Here is a 23,338-nt window from a genome sequence, read left to right as displayed (position 1 = left end):
CAAAATCGGTACACTCAGTAAAAAGTTATTGCGGATTTTCGAGAGTTTCCCTCGATTTCTCTGGGATCCCATCATCAGATCCTGGTTTCCTTATCATGGTACCAAACTAGGGATATCCCCTTTCCAACAAAAAAAGAATTATCAAAATCGGTACATCCAGTAGAAAGTTATGTGGTATAATACAACGTAGGTCGACGAAAAAAGCGTCAAGTAAAAACGCATTATTGGATATAACTCGAAAAGTAGTTGTTAGATCTCAAATAAATTTAAATGGGACCAATTGGCACACACCACCTTTCGATTAAAACAAAATTTGTCGAAATCGGTCTACCCGGTCAAAAGTTCTGAGGTAACATACATAAAAAAAAAAAAAAAAAAAAAAAAAAAAAAAAAAAAAATACAGTCGAATTGAGAACCTCCTCCTTTTTTGGAAGTCGGTTAAAAAAAACCTCTAAAGCTTATTATTCGGATCAATGATAAAGATGTGTTTCTCAAAGAGTAACTGCGAAGTTTCTTGCCGATTCTTCTCTGCAGAATCCAATCTATCTATCCAATTTTAACCATAATTAATAATTTTATTTGTAAAATGATGGTTTTATTGTTAAAGCCTATTTGAATAAACTTAGTTTTGATTTTGATTTTATTGATTTTCATCGTTTCGTTTCATCCCGCTTCCGCAGCACCTGTACCGTGTCGATCATTAATCGTTTACAAAACAAAATCCCGCGTGTCGGAAGTTAGATAACGATCTATAGCAGCACACAATGAGTTGTTGGATTTCGTTGACTGACCGAAATAGCGACGATTTACGTCATGACGCCATGTTGTTTAAAGTTCAGCTTTTTTCCCTCCATCCTTTCACCTGTCACAGAGCTGAATCAATTAAAAAAAAAGACAATGTAGAATGGGTAACACTATTATTGTTTTTTTTATTGGATTCCTAATCGCTTACTACTATATCGCATTATGTGGGCTCTAGAACAAAAAGTTCTTGAAAAAAGATCGTTTTTTGGACAATGTTTTGTTGTAAATTACTGTATTGTTTTTTTATTGATTTATTTATTTAAAGAATGTGTTATTGTTATTTTGACGGGCTGTGTCGAAGAAACCGTAACAGGTTATCGTTTAATTTTACAGATTATCCATGTGTATATATGTATGTACAGCGATAAATATTAAAAATAATATGCAGTTAAAATTGTAAGGAATTACTCCTAAAAATATAAATCGTAAATATCTTTAATACATTGCATCGGTATGGAACCCACCGTTTTCGAATTGACTCGTACGGGTTTATAGCGAACGTAACATGCATCCACTATCTCGACGATTAACGCTCACGTTAGCAATCATCGCCTTATTCGGTAAACGGAAATGATTTTTTTTTACTGATTCCTTTGTAATCAATAACTTGTAGATTATGTTGACTGAAAAGGTGAGCATCTAACCAATAACAACATCTATACAAATAAATAAAATTGGAGTGTCTGTTTGTACTATTAAAATAACCACTTTTAACTAAATTTATGACACAGGACACGGTACATATACCAAAATACCAATTTTTACAATTTTGTCTGTCTGTCTGTCTGTTTGTTCCAGCTAATCTCTGAAACGGCTAGACCGACTTTATCGGGACTTTCAGCGGCACATAGCTGATGTAATAAGGAGTAACTTATGGTACTTTTATTTTAGAAATTTATTTATTATGTAACTCTACGAACTGAATAATATTTTTCTTATTTCACGCGGATGAAGTTGCGAGCAAAGCTAGTAGTAACGAACACGTCACAAATTTTTGGAACCCTCCCTACCCCTTATCACGCAATATCACACGTCATGGACACCCGCCCCCCTATCCCTCTTAAGTTGTGACGTAATTAATGGATTACCCTCACGAGTATATTAGTGTGTTTTTTTTTTGGGTATAGTAACACCCACATATACAAAGTTTTTGTTATTGTGTTCTGTGTTTTCGCGTGTACAACGTGCTTTAAGATCGTCACAGTTGTTAACTCGCAAGATAATAGTGTTTTTAACGAGAATATTATTATATTTCAATTTAAACCAGTTTCAAAAAAATGTACATAGGTATATAATGATAATATGAAAATGATGCTATTTTCCACTGACTGCTGGTAAAATAAGTAGGTTCAAATAAAATTAATTTTTAATAGAAACCAAAAAACCGTACAAATTACGGAATGGAAAGGGGAATGCCCATAAGTGGTTTCCTCCTTCCACGTCGTTGTGCCTAAACCAAATTAATATTAAAAATTAAGTTTTTAATTTACACTAGCCATTGTAAAATACTTAGCCATAACTTCGACGGATAAGAATCCACATATTAAGCAGTAATTTATTCATTTCCGTTTTACTCGCAATTCCCAAGTATTTTTTGTTATTGACATTTGAATCCTCAGTATTGCCATTTTCGTACGAGCGTATCGACTCACCAAAGTATAATCGATACACTTATATTTATTTTATTAAAATATCGAATTGGCAGTTCATAATAACATGTTAAATAATAAAGAAAATCAATTTTTATTTGATAATTATATGAGTTTATTTGATTAATCTATCTGAAAGTATCCTGTTTTAGTGTTTTGTCAATCATAATCGATTAATCGATCTACAACTGGCAACAATGCGACATTCACTTGAAAGATAAAGATAAGTCAAATGTGAAACTGTTTCGTTCCACGTGACATTGGCGAAATGATATGTGTCAAACTGACACAACTAAAAGTCATTATGCAAAGAACTGAACTGTTTCGTTTTACTGACGTACCTAGAGTATATGCAAACTGAAGCATTAACTTACTTGCATTCAGATCATATTCAAACATTTACAAATAGTTAAAACTTCAAATGTATATAAAATGACGAAATGAATGAAGAAGGGTAGAAAACCACTTTTGTTGTAACTTTTTTTTTTTCATTTTACCCGTCGAACTAGAGAAACAGCGTTTTTTTTAATTAAATGTACACTAAGGAACCTACAAAATGTTGTAAATATCATCGTGGCACAAAATTTTTCAAAGCGAAACTAAAGTCCATACTGCGGTGGGCATTCTCCTTTAGTTCATTTTAATATACTTTATTTTAAAGTTGAACCTTGCATACTAGGTATATAACATGATACGAATGTTATAATGCTGTACTCTGCATTTAATCATAATTCGACATCATCTCAATCTAGAGGAAGGAAGGAAGGAGGAGGTGAATTAAGTGAATCAACTCCAGATGATCATGAGTTAAAATTTATCTTTAAATCACATCAAATCCACCCATCCATCCACCCATCAATCTGAATCCAGTGGCTTCCCGCTATTTTCTTTAGATCGTCAATGCAGCTGGTTGGAGGGCGGCCTGTGCTTCTTTTGCCGAGACGTGATCGCCATTCGAGAACCGTTCTTCCCCATCGGTTGTCGGTTCTTTTGCCACTTCAGCTTGCAGATTTTGAGGGCAATGTCGGTGACCTTCGTTCATCTACGGACTTCTAAAGTTCGCATTCTGTCATGTAGAGAAATACCAAGCATAGCTCTCTCCATTGCTCGCTGAACGATCTTGAGCCTATGGAAAAGACTAACGGTAAAAGACCACATCGCAGTGCTGTAGGTCATCACTAGCAACGCACACTGCTACCTTTGACTTCAGTCACTGAGGTATACTGGACGAGAAGATATTTCCCAAATGCTGCCTAGCTAGATTCTACGAGTTACCTCTCTCTCAAAGTTGGACTTACCCATACGGATCAGTTGTCCCAGGTCTCGTCGACAACTTCGAGGGTAGCGTCGTCAACAACGACGGGTATGAGTGTGACATGGGCATTAGACATAATCTTCGCCTTTTCCATGTTCATCTTAAGGCCCATCCCATAGTGCTAAACTTCTCCGCTACATCAAATAGTTGACCAAAAAGACTCGACTGCGATTAAACCATGAATAAACAGTACGAGATCCGGCCTAAGGAATATTCCTATACCCCATGTATTTAATGAAATGATCCAGTACATATCCAAGATAATACATATATGGACATATATCTGATAGGTTCCCTAATGGAATCGAGTCCAGACAACGTAAATTTATTAATAAAGTAAATAAATAAAGAAGATAAGTTAGTTCTGCACAAACAGTCCTTTCATTGTAAATTATAACCGTGCTTACGCGCTCATTGGTATGTAACTGATATGAAAAAGGCAAATCTAACTTATCTACATTCCATTAGGTGCTAAAATCAATGTATCAAAGCACTTCATATGAGTACGAGCAATTGGCAATAATATATAGCGTTGCCTATAGCATGTTACTTGAAATTAATTTCAAACATGTCTATATTAGCTAACCTGCTGTGGAATGATGAATTTATCTCCAACTGTTTTCTATTCTAGGGGAATTGGGTCTTTGTTCAGCATTGAGATGTTAACCGGTTAATACAGTACGAAACGGTACAGCCCATACTGTACTAATAGGATCTGATCTACCTCCTTTTAACCAGCAACGTATTCGCTATATTACACATGAACTTGAACGTCAACAAGTAGTGATTATTAGAGGATCCGCTGTTTCTGACATTTTCACCCTCCACCTTATTACCTCGTATTTTTAAAATTGATCTACAAATTTTGTGAATGGAACGTATTTTAGATGACATTTCCTGATGTTTATGATCATGAATCAAGCTCGGATGAGGGACTGATGATGAATTCTTTTTTTTTCTTTCTTTATTGATTTTAGGGACTTTTGTCCTACAAGGACACGCCAGTCCCATAGGGAAGGAAATTCTGATAAACAAAATGGGAAAATCATCAATCCAAGGACGACTATTATATAATTTAGTAGTGCATTTTCGTTGAAAAAGAATTGCTAATCATCAAAAATATTTATCGTGTATTCCAACAGGACAGACTGTTCTATCTTCTGATAATAATATATTGAGAAGATAATGCGTGATAAACATTAGCAGCCACCAGTAAACACGTCCTAAAAGTTTGTTTTCAAATCGTACCCTTACACTCCGCGATCAGCAAGGTTACACCGATGGATAAACAACTCTTTATCATCATTAAATCAGCACAGATATTCAGGCTCGTTGGTTATTGCTCAAGCATCTGTTAACGAAGTTATTAGTCGAATCGCAAATAGCTCAGCGTATTTTTCCGCGGAGCAGCAACTGGCGAGCGCCACGCCAAGTGACGTCAGCAATCGGTGTCGGTCAATCATCTGGTGTTTAACTGTTATGAAATTAACAATTGCCTAGCGTTTATGTTGCAGATTGTTCCCTGATCGCCTTTAGTTTTTTTTTTTTTTTTAACTCGAAAATGATAAAACAAATGCTTGGTATCTTAAAATGTTTATGATATTGGTATACTTAAGGTATTTTAATCATTTTAAAAATAATACAAATACTTTAAATTGATAGGAACACGTCTATCTCGGACGACGACTCCCGCGCCACTGTCACTTAAATCCACTTTGCATTTTATCGAATACACGCACACATAAAGCTGCAACATATACAGACTGACAACAACATACATAAATAATTAATTTTTAAAGCTTATTAAAAATAATGTATAAGACGTAGACGAATTTATTTAGTAATGCAAGTATATGTATGTGTGTTGTATGTATGTAAAAATACAAAAATACTTAATTGTACAACCAGAAACAATACATGTAACATAAAATAACAAAAAAAAAAAAGAAAAAGAAATGTACAAAAGGCGGTCTTATCGCTATAGAGCGATCTCTTGCTGACAATCTTTAGAAAAAAGGACATGAATATGAATAAAGCATATGCATGTAGTTTATTTATATATATACGTATAGATTATATAACAGTGTATGTGTTATGTAACAGATTTTTTTCGGTCTTTTTTGTTCTTTTGCCCCCCTGTACCCCTCGGCACCACCATGAGTCACTCCTATGGGTAAACTGATAGAGATCTCTTTTAGAAATAAGTCGCCTTTGCCAAGTGTCATTTATTAATATATTATATATGTTTGTAAGTGAAATAAAGAATATATTAATTAAAATACATAAAAGATGAAATACAAGCCCTTCAACTCTGGGGGCCAGTGATTCTAGGAACAGTGTTAAAATTATCGTCACCGCCTAAATCTAGTTTAAGTGCATTTATTAACCTAATTAGTACAGTACCAAATCTCTGACTTATACTCCTAATGAAAAAGTAGAGTCACATAAACGATTTGGATAAGGAGTCTCTCATGAAATTGATACAATGCTGTTTTAAAGATAAAAGTGAAGTAGGGACAGCACCAGCGGTTGGCCGGCAGCCACGCGTGGGCGTCGAGTGATACGAATTATCGGGAATACCGGATTCTACTCCGGCCGTAACGGAGCGACGATTTATATGCGTTATTTATATAGCGTAAATATAAGCATCGTTTAACAGCGAGGTGTTATGACAAACGAATATAGATTACATTTTAAACAAAGTTACTTTACATGTTATTCATTTGAGCGAGCTGCGGGGCTCTACGAAACTTTTTACTTCGAAATAATATAAAATAATATGTAGTAGGGATTCGATAGGTAGATCAGTAACTTGGTCAATTCTCTTTCATGTGAATTTTTTGAATAGGTAGGTCGTAGGTACATGACTTGCTAACATAACGCAGCTAAATATTTCATAGAGATGTGCTCCAAAGGGCTGATATAATTTCTGTTTCATCATCAAATTACATTCTATCTGTTAAATATTTTTAATCGCAACGTATAAATGCAAATTTTTTTAGATGTTTGTTGAAGCGAAACAGACTTTAACGGCTTAATTTACCTCCTGTTGATAGTCTCTGATAGCGTTACTGACGTAAACTAAAGCCTTATTATTGAACCTACGGTTTTGTGTAAGTATATATGTATGTAGACTGACGTGACTCTGGCATAAAAAAAAGGCCCAAAAAAAGTTGTAAAGAAATTTTATTCTGGCCGTAATACACTTTGTACTTGATAAGCCAGCACTATATTCCAACTGCTGGGTATAGGTCTCTTTTTCCATGTACGAGAAAATTCGGAGCTTAATCCATCACGCTGCTCTATGGCGAGTTTGTGGATATTTTTTTATTTTTATATATCACTAGTTCGGCAAACAAGCGTACGGCCTGGTGGTAAGAGATTACCGTAGCTTATAGACTCCTGCAACACCAGACGCATCGCAAGCGCGTTGCCGACCCAATCACCTCACCAATCACCAGTCACCTTACTCATCAACAGGAACACAATACTGCTTAAAAGCAGTATTATTTAGCTGTGAACTTCTGTAAGGTCGAGGTACTCCAGTTGGGCTGCTCCATATTTTGAGCAGGAAATTCCTGCTGTGCCCTACCTAGTTATATTCCCTGTTATGAATAATAATTTCTAACAGGTGTCCCTGATAAACGAACGACAAACGGGACCCATAGCATAAAGTGCTATCAGAGCGATGGTGTTGAGATCGACAACGATAGACAACCGGACCGGAAACATATTTGTACAATTACAAATATCCATCCCCAGTGGAAATCGAATCCGCAACTGCCGCTTGTATTTAGACGTCTACACGGCACACGCACCACTGCACCAGGTCGATCGTCTATAAAGTTCTCATAAAGCATAAAACATCTAAATAAACACTTAATAGTTTGACGCGTTGATGTCCATATTTCATGATACAATAAACGTTTCAACGAAGCCGTAGCGATTATTCTACGAAATTCCGTTACCGGAGCCTGTACTAATGACCGGACCGCTTCGCTACCAGGAATCCCGAATTTAATACCTACTACGAATCGTAGCTAGCGTGTCGACCGGAACCCGTACAACACTGATGTACTGCTTACAGAGGCCCGTTGTTGATATTGTCTTATATGAACTTAAGTTGTCTTTATTATTTCTAAAATATACATATAAAATATAAATACACGCATTTTCAGTTTTCAGTTCAGCCTATCGCAATCCACTGTTGGACATAGGCCTCCCCAAGTTCGCGCCAGACATCCCGGTTTTCCGCAGTCCTCGTCCAGCCTACACCTACTACTACAATATACGCATATACACCAGTAAAATCAAAATTAAATTTAATCATTTACTCTTTTAGTTTCTTGATAGATCGAGATATATTTATAATCTCTAAATCTATATATTCCCAATCTCTTTGGGTTTAATTAGATGTATGAATGTGCAATCAATGGCTAAACATTTGTTTTAACATTGTATTTAATCAAAATTAAAAATGTTTTTATTCAATTAAACTTTGACACTTCCTTTATACACTTGTACGAAGTACATAAATATACCTCAAATAATTATAAATTTATTATACCTATAGCTATAGTTGATTTATAACTGGCATTCGGAATGTAGGTTCCGCTAAAAATAATTTGTTTGAACCTAATATTCTAAAACCATCTGTTTATTACTAAATCATTCTAAACTCAGTCATATGGCATGCAAAACTTAAACGTCTGCCGTATCATATAAATATGGTAACAGATCTGTAGCATCGAATCGTCGGCAAAGGCGACTTCATAATTTGGAAGCAGAAGTACCTAAATAAATATTGGCTTTTATCAAAACTCATATTAAGGTCACAAAGATTTGTTTAAACACGTGCTCATCGATCATAATATATATAATTACTAGCTGACCCCGCAAACGTTGATTTGCCATATGTTATTAACCCACCTTAAGCCAAATCGTAATAAAATAAATACTTATATAAAATTTTGTCAAAAAATAAATAAATAAGAAAACACTTATGTGTGGGTCACCCTTATCATTTAGAAGTATGAAAAATAGATATTAGCCCAAAAAAAATCATAAAAATCAAGCTAGCCGTTGCGTAGGAGTATGGTAACTAACATTGTGATGCAAGAATTTTATATATAAGATTTAAAGTTAATAATTAAACAAATTAAATTCAGCGTATAATATTTAAAATAATACAAAATAGCAAAAACACAGCTACCTAAATCTGAGAAACTAGATAAAAAAAATGTTATTCTTATTATCTTTATTCTGTGTTTATGTAACACATTTTTTTTTTTTTTTTTTAAGAATTCTAATTAAGTTACACAATAACAAATTTGATGATGATTGACCTTTATTTTTGATTTAAATAAAAATGTCAATTATATAAACAGTGTAATATTTCCTACACCGTTTTAATACCACTTAAATTTATAGATTTCTAATATTTTAAATACATATTATAATTATTTAGTATACCTTTACAAATTGGATATAGCTACATTATTTAATATGTCGTAGATTTTGCCTGCAACTTTGTTACACACGGGAGTCTATATCGCGGAAAGTCAACATATTTCTAGGATGTAAAGTATGCTTGTTCTATTCCAGGCTATAAACTGTCTCTGCGCCAAATTTGATCCAGACTTTGGCGTGATTGAGTAACAAACATCCTTACAAATTCATATATTACTAGCTGTTTCACCTGCGTAATTTCAAAGTCCAAATAAAGAGATCAAATACTAGCCTAGGTGTTATTATGATTCTTCAGCTGTCTACGTACTAAGTCTCATCGCAATCATTTTCGTATTTTTTGCGTGAAATATTAACAAACATCCATTCGTCCTCGCAAACATGCATTTATAATATGAGTAGGATGTATTAGGTATGTACAATAGATGTTTTTCACAAAAAGAGGTTACGTAAACAAGGTTTTAGTTTTTCGTCGACGTTCCTACACGTGTACATATAGCAAATATTTTTTAACGTTACAAGGTCAACGCTACACATGCGAAACTAATTACAGCGGATCGATAGCGTCACAGATAACACAATGTATGTATTAAATAAACAAACAGACTAACGAAAACAATTGTGATATATGTGTGACAGCTTATTGCTTAATTTTTTTTTTCAGATTCGTAAACATCTACCGTGTTTTTTGCGTAACACACTTATTGAAATAAATTTTAAGTTTTTTTTCTAGTTTTAGTGGTTTAGATACAATTGTTTTCTGTAACTAAAACAGAATTAAATCTGTATACTAAAGCCTCTTTGGTGAAGTGATTGTGATGATCACGAAACGAAAGAACTTAATATTTTGCTAGATATTTCATGATGCTTTAGATTAGTCTCCTGGTTCACAAATATATTATTGAATAAGATTGGATTAATCACTATTGTATTGGCATTTTATCATCTCTTGAGGAGTTTTGTAAACAAGCTCTCAAACTTTTTTAGATTCTCAGGTTTTTTGACAGCCTTTAATTATGTAATCTTTGAGAATGAAGGATTTTTAGCAAGAATATTCCGATTTATCTTGAAATAGTTTTAAATAGCATTGTTACAATATGGAATCACGACATAAATAACACGACGTACTGAATATAAATTAAATACACTGAATAAAAAAAAATCTTAATTTTCGTTTAATATGATTGGAGTAATTTTTTTTTCTGAACGTTTAGGTTATTCCCCAATTTTACAAGTTACAAAAAGTGTCACTAGTATTTACCCACCATCAGATCTCAACGAAGAGTTATGAATATTTGTATTAAAGAAACAAAATGGTATATAAGTAAAATGTATGTGTTTCATTAAACGCGCAACGAATAAACAATGCGTGAAGAAATTCGGTCGAAACGAATTCGATTCAATTGTCTGAACCGTGAATTATTATCGTTTCACAAAGAATGGTAATGAACTTGCTAAAACTGAAACTTTATAATTAGAATCACTTTTACTCTGTCCTATTTAATTTATGTGATAAAACTATCACGCTGTTTTGCACGTGAGTTGGACAAGATATGATAATACGTGTCAAAGATGTCGAAGCTGACGAAAACATTGGGAAATATGATTACGAATTATCTTTTCGTCTAGACAACATTATTGAAGGATTTGTTAGTCATATGTTTTGACTCGTTAAGAAACGGATTCGAAAATGTCTAAAGGCTTGTTTTAATATTCTATTCACTGATCAGGATTAATGGCTGCTACGCGCCACGTAGAATGAAGAAGATATGAAGGAGATTCAAGAGAGAGATCGGTGTGGTTAAGATTACAATATCAATAGAAATTTAAAGACTGTAGAGGTAATGCCGAATTGTATGATTCAGCTAATCATTCTAGATTCTAGTCGATCTCAGATTTGGCTGAACTATACTTGCAATAAGCGAATAAGTTTGAATTGGGATATTTAGGTTGCTTTCAGTTTGGAAACTCAATGTTTATTATATTATTATTATTATTATAACCCCTGCAACGTGCCATACTTGATGTATTTATTTCATAATTGTAAGGGGAGAAGATTATAATGTAGGTATAAACTTCATATGGAATCAAAGTTCAATTTAACATAAACACAATTTAATTAATAATTACCTAAACCACTAAAGTGCAAGACTTACAAAAACCAGCTAATAACAATAATAACTATATACTATTATTGGTATAGTCAGCAAAAACATTTAAGCATCTTATCTACCTATATACATATATATGTATTTTATAATGACAAAATAAATGACAATTTAATATTCTAATACAAAATGTTGGTTAGCAAAATTGTCTTTGGTTGCGTTCAGTACCTAAGTGTTTTGTCCATAATTTTCACAAATATATTTAGATGATACAAAGTTCAAAGTCAAGATACAAAGGTCATCTAGTCCTATAAAAATATCTAAATTAATCCAATCTACTTGAAATGAAAACATGTATCTATCATTGATAACAATTGAACCGAGCTGCGTTAAACCTTCCATTCACAATACGACTAACTTCAATAATGTTGAATAATCGCTTCAGGTGATTTGACAAACAAGTATCGTCGCACAGTGCTTTATGGAAAACGGCATAACTAACGTGTTTTGCTGTTGTCTCTTTAAGCTCCCGACGAATTCGCCATTACCTTAGGCTCTATGGTCATGGGTGCAGGGAGTGTGACCCAGTGAACACATGACTTTTATATGACAAAGATCATTTTTTTTTTTACGTAATCGTGACGTATTTATGACTTCATTAATGATTTCAATATAATGTCATATAGGATTACGTCACTATGATATCATGATGACAATAAATTTGACTTTGATATGATACAATTTTTTCGACTCCATTTAATGTTACACACTATAAATCGCGAGTAATTAATTCCACTTAATATTTAATCTAGTTGACCATTTCGATGGTCGTATCATGCACGGCTGTCGTACATTCAAGGATCACGATACAGCCACATGACCGTGATTCTGTTTACTTTACAAACGTGTTGGTACTTACTACTACTTAGGTTACTGTTTGTGTGATTCACGGGATCGAACATGACGTACCTTTATTAACTAAAACTTCTTTACACTCGCTTAACTTGGGGAGTAAGCTGGTGAATGCATGACGAGGGCGTTACGAAAAGTGTGATCGGGCTAGGCGAACGGAAGTTGAGAGGAAGATATAAGTTAGTGAAATTTTTATCTGCCAATATCTGCGGTAAAAAAAAAATCTCATCCACAATGAAGGATTTCATTATGGGTGAGTTATCTTTTAGTAATTGGTCAGGGCATTTTATGACGGTTTCAATATTGTTAGAAATCAAAATTTTACTCGAATCTGGGACTTCTGTTTGAGTGTTTTAGAATATTGCAATAAGATCATAAGCAATTGCCACTGGGTATAAACTCTAACAAAGAAAAGAGGCCACAAAAAACGGTACAAATATTTTAAGATATCCGCCAACGCGCATCGGAGCAGCGTGGTGGATTAAGCTCTGATTCTTCTCCGACATGGGGAAAGAGGCCTATGATCAGCTGTGTGATATTACAAGCTGAAGCGTATTTTAAGATTTAGACTTCGTGAATAATATTTATCATACAAGGCTTGTTAATGGGTCTGCCAGAAAAATAGCCTCCTACCACAGGCGTTCAGTTAGAAAATGTCCCATACTTCCTCGCTGACCCATAAAACGTTTAAGTTGAGTCACTGTTACGAATCTCAGTTCTGTGATACTATCATAGTTCGTTCATCTAATTTTGGCGTGTGTTTGTGTGCGTTCACTTATAAATATACGAGTTTATTTATAAGTGTGTGATGCGTCAAGTATTTGGGTACTCGTATCTTTATTATGTCAGTACATTGAAAAGAAAACAATTTGTTTTTAGAATTTATGTGCGCTCTATTTTAAAATTTAAGAAACAAAAACGTATCGCGTTTGTAATTTTAGGATAATAAAGTTTAATTGTTAAAAAAAAACCCATTGCGACAAATCACCACTACAAAGCGAAAAACAAGCTTTACAATTTAGTGTGATGTGTATTTAATGCTCCGTGTATTATATTTCAATCGACTAAACGATAAATATGTTAATATATTAGTAAAATAATTATATAAAAATATATAAAAACTTTTTACAAAACACTGACTATACCAATCGAACATTAACAAAACCTGGGTAAACTACTATCAACTGAATTTATTTGGGTTATAAGTAGTATTTGAAGTATATTCCCTTTATACAAGCGGTAAAAAATTGGGATACTTATATTATTCAACTGAGGTAGGGCACAGCAGGAAAACTTGCTGCTTAAAATCTGTAACAACCTGACTGGGGAAGTACCTCGACCTTACAGAAGATCACAGCTAAATAATACTGCTTTCAAGCAGGGTTGTGTTCCTGTGGTGAGTGAGGTGACCACAGCTTCTGGGGGATTGGGGGTAGGTCGGCAGCGCGCTTGCGATGCTTCTGGTGCTGCAGGCGTCTATAAATGACGGTAATCTTACCATCAAGTGAGCCGTACGCTTTTTTCTGATTTACAATAGTTTTATAAAAAAGTATTTTAACATGTCTAGACATGAAACGTTGACATTTGTGAAGACAATGTATTGTCATAAATGTATCAGGCTGTATGTTAACTCGACGCTAAGTTTGTCTCGTGATCTGCAACATTGTTTCAAGCATCATTGTGTAGCGAAACGTATTCTCTGACATGACTAGCTCTATATACGAACAATAATAACAAGTTACGTTGCTATATGTCTGTGTGATACGGTAACATACCTTGTAGATTAAGAGCCCCGGGAGACCAGACTTTCGTCATTTCATAAAAGCTAAAAAAAATTCATGCTCCCAACACCGGTAGTAGCAATGCCCAAATATGTACTTAAACTGACAAAGGTCTGGCCCTTACGGGCTCTCAGGCTACTGGGTATTGTTTTATTTTCCTATATTATGTGAGGATAACTTTACTATCGCCGCGTTGGCGCAACGGTCACAGCACTGGTTTGTGGCTATTGCGCTGGCGGTTGCGGGTTCGATTCCCGCACTTGATAAACTTTTGTATTGGCCATATAGATGTTTGCCGTTTTCTGGCAGTGTGTTTGTGCAGTCCTTGTGGGTCTCCCCACCGTACCTCGGAGAGCACGCTACGCCGTCAATTCCGGTTGTTATCATGTATACATAATAGCGATCGTTACTCATAGTTGGGAATATATCCGCCGACCCGCAATGGAGCACCGTGGTGGATTAAGCTCCGATCCTTCTCCGACATGGGGAAATAGACCTATAGATATATAGATATTACAGGCTGAAGCGTAACTTTACTATCTAAGCTTATAATAAAAGTGTAATACGTGGTTTTATTCTCTCCCCGTTGTGAAGTTTGGAATTATTGAAAATTCTGTAATTTATATATGTATGTACGTATATACATTATTCGGATGTTGATATATCATTCCCGTATGTACTTAATCAATCATTTTTTTTCTAATCCAATTAATCAGATATATAACATTGTTTTAGAAGTGGGTATTTTCATCTTGGTCGTTTATCAAGCTGTATATGTATATTATGAATTATTTCTGTTTGCAAAATTTTTGCTTGAAGTTTTCAGTTCGATGATGATAAATCAGTTTTTCAGTCACGTCATGCCAATTTATGAGTAATACTTAGGCAAGTTTTCCGTTTCGAATGTTGAAAGTTTGTTTCCAGTCATACCGCAAATACAAATTTACTTGCAGCCATTTAAAAAAAAAAACTAGTACAGCTTGGCTGTGGGGAATTAATTACAGTTTAAACTCTTCATCATTACATCATCATCATCATTACAGCCTATACCGTCCACTGCTGGACATAGGCCTCCACAAGTTTACGCCAAAAATAACGTGAACTCATGTGTTTTGCCCATAGTCACCACGCTGGGCAGGCGGGTTGGTGACCGCAGTACTGGCTTTGTCGCACCGAAGACGCTGCTGCCCGTCTTCGGCCTGTGTATTTCAAAGCCAGCAGTTGGATGGTTATCCCGCCATCGGTCGGCTTTTTAAGTTCCAAGGTGGTAGCGGAACTGTGTTATCCCTTAGTCGCCTCTTACGACACCCACGGGAAGAGAGGGGGTGGCTAAATTCTTTAGTGCCGTAGCCACACAGTTTAAACTCTTAGAGTAAATGAAATGTTGGAGAAATGAAATAGTGTGGTGTTCTAATATTAACTAATACTTGAAACCCTTATTTATATGTAAAGTGGGATATTTAGCATATTTGTTGTTGCCTTTTTTTGTTTATTTGCACTTTGAAACACAAACAACTTCGTACTAACAATGTGGGTACATATGTACCCGTTTAGTTTTAATATTTTCCTCGTTATTATTAATTTAACCCTAGAAAGATAACGTGCGATCTTTTTAACCGACGCGTCTCAAAGCTTATATTACCGTGCCTACTTCCGTCGTCAGTCAACACGCTTGCAAGATGACCACTGCTGTTCACGAAGTACCATAGTTTACTTGTTATAACCGCGCATATCGCCTGAGAGGTGCATGTTTATCTTTTATGTAACTTTTGTGATTTTTGGTACTTGTGACGTATGTAACTACGTGTATATGTAGTTAAAAAACAGAAACATAAAATTTTATGAATAATAATGTTAATGATTTTAAGGAACGTTTTAACATCATAGGATCAAACAAACGAAAATTCCAAAGATTTGAATAATACCCGTTCTCAAGCCGTTGGTACATCTACGAGTATGTTTTCTTTCGCTGGACCTAAAATAATAAACGAATGTCGCAAATAACGTATATACAGTCTAAAAAGACCGCGCGCGGTGAACATATAAAATATTTTTGCAACAACTGTTCGTAATTATTTACTTTTACAGTATTTTTCATAATTAGAGACTGATTATAACAAGATTCATTAGTTACTAAGAAAAAATACTACAAATACGCTACATTTTGTTTCTTTTTGTACATTCTGACATAATTTCTAACAATAAATCATCATTATAATGAAATCCCTTTTTCAGATTTTGTCGCGGATTATTAAGTTTTTTAAATGTCTGACGTTTTGAATAATTTACAGCAACCATGGTCACGGGAGGACTGAAAAAGTTATTTTATTATAATGAGTAAAATTCGCATAAACATTACAAAACAATATATTACTTATTTTAATTTGAAAGTAAATCTATATTATAAATTGTGCACCGTAAATCGGTATTATCTATTTCGTACTAAAAAATAACGTTATCGTTCTAGGGTTAAAGTTAAAAAGACCATTAAATTCGTATTTACGTAAATATGACGATTATATATATACGAAAACATAGTTATTTTTCCTTGCGATTAATTTATACGCTAATTATAACATTTACGAATGTAGCTGAACATGCATAAACAAATGGTTTCCTTGTAGTCACACCTCGGTGCACGAATAACACCGAGTCCGAGAGTCGAACTCATAACGGTGAGGTCAGCTAGCAGATGACCACCGCGGTCACGTGACCGCCGCTGGAATAAACGTGACACCCAATGTTTTTTAAAACCTTTCCTCCATAATAAGTTACTCTATGTTAAAACCTTACAAACGAATCCAACTCGGAAATTAAAGATCCCGTAGTCGATTTCACCTTTCAAATAAGAATTGTTATTCTTACTTTATAAAAAGCTTCAAGTTTCAGTCATGTTTTTTATTGTTGAAACAAACGTGAAAATTTAAAACCTCTTTAATTTAACTTTTATTTTTTATTTTTTGTCTATATAGTGTGGTAATGAAAATATACACACTCATAGTATTAATAATTTCAAAAGTTTAGATACCAGTTAAATTACAAATCACAGGATCAATATCTTATAGGTATATAGTAAATAATAAATGGTAACAGTTGTTAAAAGGTTAACTATGGAGTTTCTATCCGAATTTTCTTAGCAGTATCTACATTAACTACAATGACTTGAGTTCAAAGAAAATTCAGTTCTTTTTTGTGATCTTCTGTAAGGAGGAGGTAGTTCTTTTGAGGCTTACCACAGTAAAGTGATTATTGACGATAGTCCTATGACAGACTTAGTAACAGGCTTTCGTGGTCACTTCTTGAATATGGAAGACTATAAATTGTGGTATTAAATATACACATGTGCTAATAATAACAATAGCTTATTAAACATTATACATATTTACAATTCACAACTTAAGTACTATAAATATTTACAGATAGTTTTGGTACAAATCATGTCCGCGTGAAATTGTGCCAAGAATGCTAGCAGCATTTCCCTGTTGAAAAAAAAATGCACCAGCCCTCCTGTCTCTAGTAGAGGCAATAAGGAGTAATCTCATTAAAAAAAAATTAATACTGCTACTCCAAAGTTCAAGTGTTTCGACTGCAATCGTGTTCTAATTAACTTTTTTTTGGGGTTCAAAAACGTGATAATTAAAATTTTCGTTTTGTTAGTCTGTCTATCACTCTAAAGGTTCCTGTTGTCTGTATAGTTTTACAACAATCTGCACGAAATTTTTGTAAGTGGACGCTTTATAGTTTTTCTTAATTATTTTTCGTCAGTTATTAATCATGACTGACATGATTTACTGCGAAACAAAAATATTTTTGATTTTCTGTAATATTCGAAAATCTTTACTCAATAATTCTAACAAAAGTGAAAACTCAACGTGAGTGAAACCAGAGGCTACGCTAGCTCATAACAGTTCTATTCCACCACCAAACGAGGAAAATCGTGATGACGTGATCATTACTATCTCAAGTCCTGTAATGATTTTATGTGACGAATGTACTGAAACTGTAATTTAAATAATGAAATTAGGCACGCTTAGTTCTAATATTATATTAAAATTCATTTATTTCTTACCCTCGTATTTAATATGCAAAATAGACGATTCAGTGTGCAACATCTCACTGCTGGGCAAATGGGCCTCTTTCTCCATATATGAGAAGGATCGGAGCTCAATCCACCACGCTGCTTCACTGCGGGTTGGCGGATATATACCCTACTATGAGTAACGATCGCTTTCGGTTATTTATGATAACAACCGGTACCGACGGGTAACGTGCTCTCCGAGGCACGGTGGGCAGACCCACGAGGAGCGACATCTAAACCGGAAAAGAAATATTTTTAATCAATCAAATATCCATCTCAAGCGAGAATCGAACCGGCAAACCGTCAGTGTTTTAGGATACACCCATGTAAGCATAAAAAAGCTTGAATTTAGATCTCAGCATTTAACTCAGTCAATTATTTTTAAGTCATCATCATCATCATCACTTCACCCTATCGCATTACACTGCTGGAAATATGCCTCCACAAGGTCACACCAAAAATGGCGTGAACTCATGTGTTTTGCCCATAGTCACCACGCTGGTTAGGCGGGTTGGTGACTGCAGGGCTGGCTTTGTCGCACCGAAGACGCTGCTGCCCGTCTTCTGGCTGTGTATTTCAAAGCCAGCAGTTGGATGGCTATCCCGCCATCGGTCGGCTTTTTGAGTTCCTAGGTGATAATGGCACTGTGTTATCCCTTAGTCGCCTCTTACGACACTCACGGGAAGAGAGGGGGTGGCTATATTCTTTATTGCCGTAACCACGCAGCTTTAACAGTTTAAGTGCTTCATACATAATAATTAAAAAGCTTTGTTTAAGTTTGTTTCGTGTAGTCAGTTTAAAATATATGAACACAAAATTACAGAAATTGATTAAAAAATTTTCAAGTCACTTTTATCTGTTAATCAAAAACTGCTTATTTCTGTCTTGTATAAACTATGTCACAATTCTTTAATCGGCGTCAGAAGGTGTTTCTTGAAAGTTTTGTTTCAGTTTTGATTACGATATTTAAGTTACATTATGCATTATTAATTGGTAATTATCGTCTGTAAAGTCAAGCTACTTCCCTCATCAGGTGGTAGCTCTAGATTTAAAGATTATAACATATTAACTGCGTTATAATATTATAAGTTACCTATTAACTGCGTCGCTCTGCCTCAATATTAAACAGTCACCTTAAACGTCATGTGTTATTTAACTTTTATTTAGTTGCATTACTGGTTGTAAAAAAGATACCAATTACGATCGATCTGGAATGAGGTTCACTATCGTGATGATCTCAGAAGCCATACTTAAATCTGTAAATGAATTTAGTGCTAATTTAGTTGGAATCCTATCTAGGTAGTAGTTTTCGGCTGTACATATTATTATTTCTCAGAAAGCTAATTAACGACCTTGCCCCTCGATCATTCCTAATTGTCGTTCTATCCTCACTGTAATTCTGTATCCTATACCATGATCTCACGCTTAAAATATGGCTCTATTGTCCTGTTGCAAGACACAAAGTTGCGGTTAGTTTTCCAAGTATTTTATTTTAACTTTATAATTTATTCAAGGAATTGACAGTTCCAAATGACGACAACACTTCTCTTAATGACTTGGTAATTTAACCATATTATATGTATCATTAATTGTCATTCGTATAGAGCTATTTTTACTTACAATAATAATTTAATCAACTGGAATAATTAATCCACATAAAGGATATTTTAAAATAATTTAAATTTTAATTAAAAATAGTACATTAATGTAATAATAATTGCACTTAATAAGCTATTCTTTTTTGAGTGACATTAGTAAAAGACACATTATTTGACTAGCTCTTGGAAATTTCAAAACTCTTAAGCTAAACAGCTTAATTCATTATAATACATGTGAACTCAAACTAATGCTTAATGTACACATCAAAGAGGTTTTATAAATACTTTCAGATACCAATTTTATAAATATTCAATGTTAGTTCTATATGAAGCTACCCCCAATTTTTTAATACGGCATATGTGTATAATGAGTTTAAAATTTTTAATTGTATATACAAGTGTTAATAATAATAATAATAATAATATTCTTTATTGCACACCATTAAAAGATACAAAAAAAGTAGTATAATTGGAGGAAGATGTACAAAGGCGGTCTTATCGCTAAAAGAGCGATTTCTTCCAGACAACCTTTGGGTATAGGACAGTGCATAGAAAAGCGGTTAGGAAGTGTTGTATTAGTTCTACTTCGAGATATATACCTAACATAAATCGTTCCACGAGTGGGACTGGGGCAGATGTCAATTACCGAAGATTTGACCTATTACCGACTATTATTACTAACCAAAGTGTAAGTACGATTTATTTAATCCAAGTTGAAATGTGGATCGAGGTCGCCGCAAGGTGATAGTTCAATCCACTGCCATTTAACGTTCAGGTACCGGTGCAGTCATGTGTGCTGCCGCTCGCGGAGTTTACATTATTTCAATAATCTGCGCTTCAATTTAAGCGTAGAGGTTCTTTGGTGAGAACGGTACTCGCAAGTACATTCGATTTATCCGTGTTTATATTTGATCTATTTAATTGTTTTTTAAGGAATTAATTAAAATTAATTATATATTTATTAACATCTTAGCTTAAGTCTACCTTTACAATTTAAAACCAATACTATGTTTTATAGCAATTCAAATCAAATGGACTACTATCCATGCTACAGCATTACCAAACAGTAACAGATCGAAAGACATAACACTATGGAAATAACTAAAATATATTAAAAATCACAATCATGAGAGACAAATCTTTCACTAATAGAAAGCTACACTATTCAGCAAGTGACATAGGCTATATTTTATTGTGATTAAACAAAAAATTCAGTGAAAAATCTTATATATGTATAAAATTCTCGTGTCACAATGTTAGTTACAATACTCCTCTGAAACGGCTGGACTGATTTTTATGGAATTTTGTGTGCATATCGGGTAGTTCTGAGAATCGGCCAACATCTATTTTCGATACAGCTAAGTTATAAGAGGGGGGGGGGGTAATAACATATATGGCAAAACAACGTTTGCGGGGTCAGCAAGTCTATAAGTATATATATAAATTTCGTGTCACAGTGTATGTTAGCGATAAACTCCGAAACTACTGAACCATTTTTTATCAAATTTTGTAAGCATCTGTAATTTGGTCCAATTTGGGAGATAGGGTAGTTTTATCTCAATTGGACTCCGTAGGTGGCGCTGCTATCGGTATGCTATCGGTTGCTTACAGCAATCAAATTTGGTAGCTGTTTTCCGGACAGGACGACATGCCGATTCCGCTAGTATCATATATTTTTAATAGTATTTTGGTTATTTACGACTGATACGTAGAATAGAGTAAACACGTAGGAAATAATTTCTTGTCCTGTCACTTGATTAGATTAATCACATGTTCTTTTGCATTAGCAGCACTATTTATCCTACACCATGGACAATTCAAATATAATATTATACGCATACTTAACCAAATTGAATTAAATTACATTCACTCCTATCATTGAAATAAACATCTAAATATAACGCCAGAGTGAAGGCGTGCCCTTTTTTACGAGCATTCAGGGCCGTTCACCCTCTTACATAATTATATGTACATGGATTTAGTTGGATATATTTGTAACCTCTCCCTGCGCTATACTTCAGGGACGTGAGTTTTACATTGACATTTGACATTTAAGTAGCGCATTTCATGAAATACATGACTCACGTTAGGTTGTAATGATTGACAGTTTTTACAAGAGTAACTGCGGAGTTTCTTGCCGATGCTTTTCAATAGAATATACATTCCGAATCGGTGGTATCTTCACATTAACTATAATTCATTTGTAAAAAAAAACGAGCTTTTAATTTTGAATTTGATTTTGATTCACTGTCTGTATTTCGGCCACTTATCAGACCGAAAATACTATTTAAATGAAAGCGGCATTATACAATTCCACAGAACGGGATAATATTCTGGCTGTAGTAGATCCCGAAATTCGTTAGTTTCCTTTTGAGAGTTGATTAAATTCTAAATTTGTGATTGCGAACGAAGTCGTAAATAAAGCTTGTCACAAAATAAAAGAGGAAACCGAAATGTGGTTTGATTAACCGCATATATACAGACGTCATTAAGACAAATACGGGAAATTTTTGTAAATAAAGATGATTCAACGAAATGTATTTACGCGCTGAACTTACGAACGACTGCCTTAAATGATATTTCTTAATGATAATTGTGTCAGGACATGGTTTATAAAAGAATAATTTTGAAAAAAATTCCATGTCTAGAATTGAATATAAAAATCATAACCATGTCTTTTAAAACTAACTTGTTAAGTTTAATTATAATAAAACTTATTTGATGGGTGTTACGTATCATAGTATCTTTCACATGCAAGGTTGCGGGAATCGATTAGCTTTTGAATTTAATATATGAGGAGTATCATCACGCCAGCGAGTTGAAAATGTCATGGCTGATGTATTGTATTAGGAACTTAACACACAGGATGCGGATGAGCGTGACAGAGTGACAGACAGAGGAAATTATAGTGCCATGTCACATAACGCTACATTTGCATTGTCTCCAAATGCACCATTCGCCTTTTGACCTCGGGGATTGGATCCTTGATATAGAATTGGAATGATGTGAATATAGACTTAGAATGAAATGAATTCGAGGAAATGGTTTCGACAAAAGGATGATGCAATGGATAACACGGGTTCGATACCTACTCATGACCATGTTGATGTATAACAAAGTGTGTCGAGGTCTGGTCGTTGCGGTTATGATGTGTGTATTTGTGGGTCTCTAAAACAGGCTTTTATTTCACTAGAACCGTTAAGTGAACAAAAAATAATAATTAAAAATAATATTAATTTAGTAGAAATTATTGGGAATGCAGGTTTAGCGTAAATAACTAAATTGATATCTTCCAAAATAAACAGGTTATGTAGCAAATAAAACATAAACAACTGCATTAAAAACAAAAAGAAACTTATATCTTATAGATAGAAAAACCGACACTATAATCACCGCTCTGATTCTTTCTCAGTTTGAACATCTCCTTATACTCCATATTTACGGCACGTAGGCTTCAGGCCACCTACCAGGTCGATTAGGATTTCAAATGTCACGAATCTACACGAGCATTATTTACCAAGCCTTGAATACTTCAGTTTTAGTATATTGGAATTGATTTAAGTTAAATACGAGTATACTCGTAACATTATAAAACACAGTGTTATAGTATCAATCACTTTTTCGATT

General features: G+C 34.2%; 1 long non-coding RNA gene across 1 annotated transcript; it reads left to right on the top strand.

Moving 5' to 3' along the window:
• The first annotated feature begins 2,692 nt into the window (after window positions 1–2,692).
• On the top strand, window positions 2,693–22,087 carry LOC123661085. Its single transcript, XR_006744288.1, has 4 exons — window positions 2,693–2,774; window positions 4,428–4,429; window positions 13,045–13,055; window positions 22,075–22,087. It is a non-coding gene; the product is annotated as an uncharacterized LOC123661085 (long non-coding RNA).
• Window positions 22,088–23,338: the final 1,251 nt, after the last annotated feature.

The sequence above is a fragment of the Melitaea cinxia genome, chromosome 16 (assembly GCF_905220565.1).
Source record: "Melitaea cinxia chromosome 16, ilMelCinx1.1, whole genome shotgun sequence".
In the NCBI taxonomy this organism is placed as follows: domain Eukaryota; kingdom Metazoa; phylum Arthropoda; class Insecta; order Lepidoptera; family Nymphalidae; genus Melitaea; species Melitaea cinxia.
Note: the sequence above shows the minus strand (reverse complement) of the source record. Positions and strands in the feature narration are given on the sequence as shown.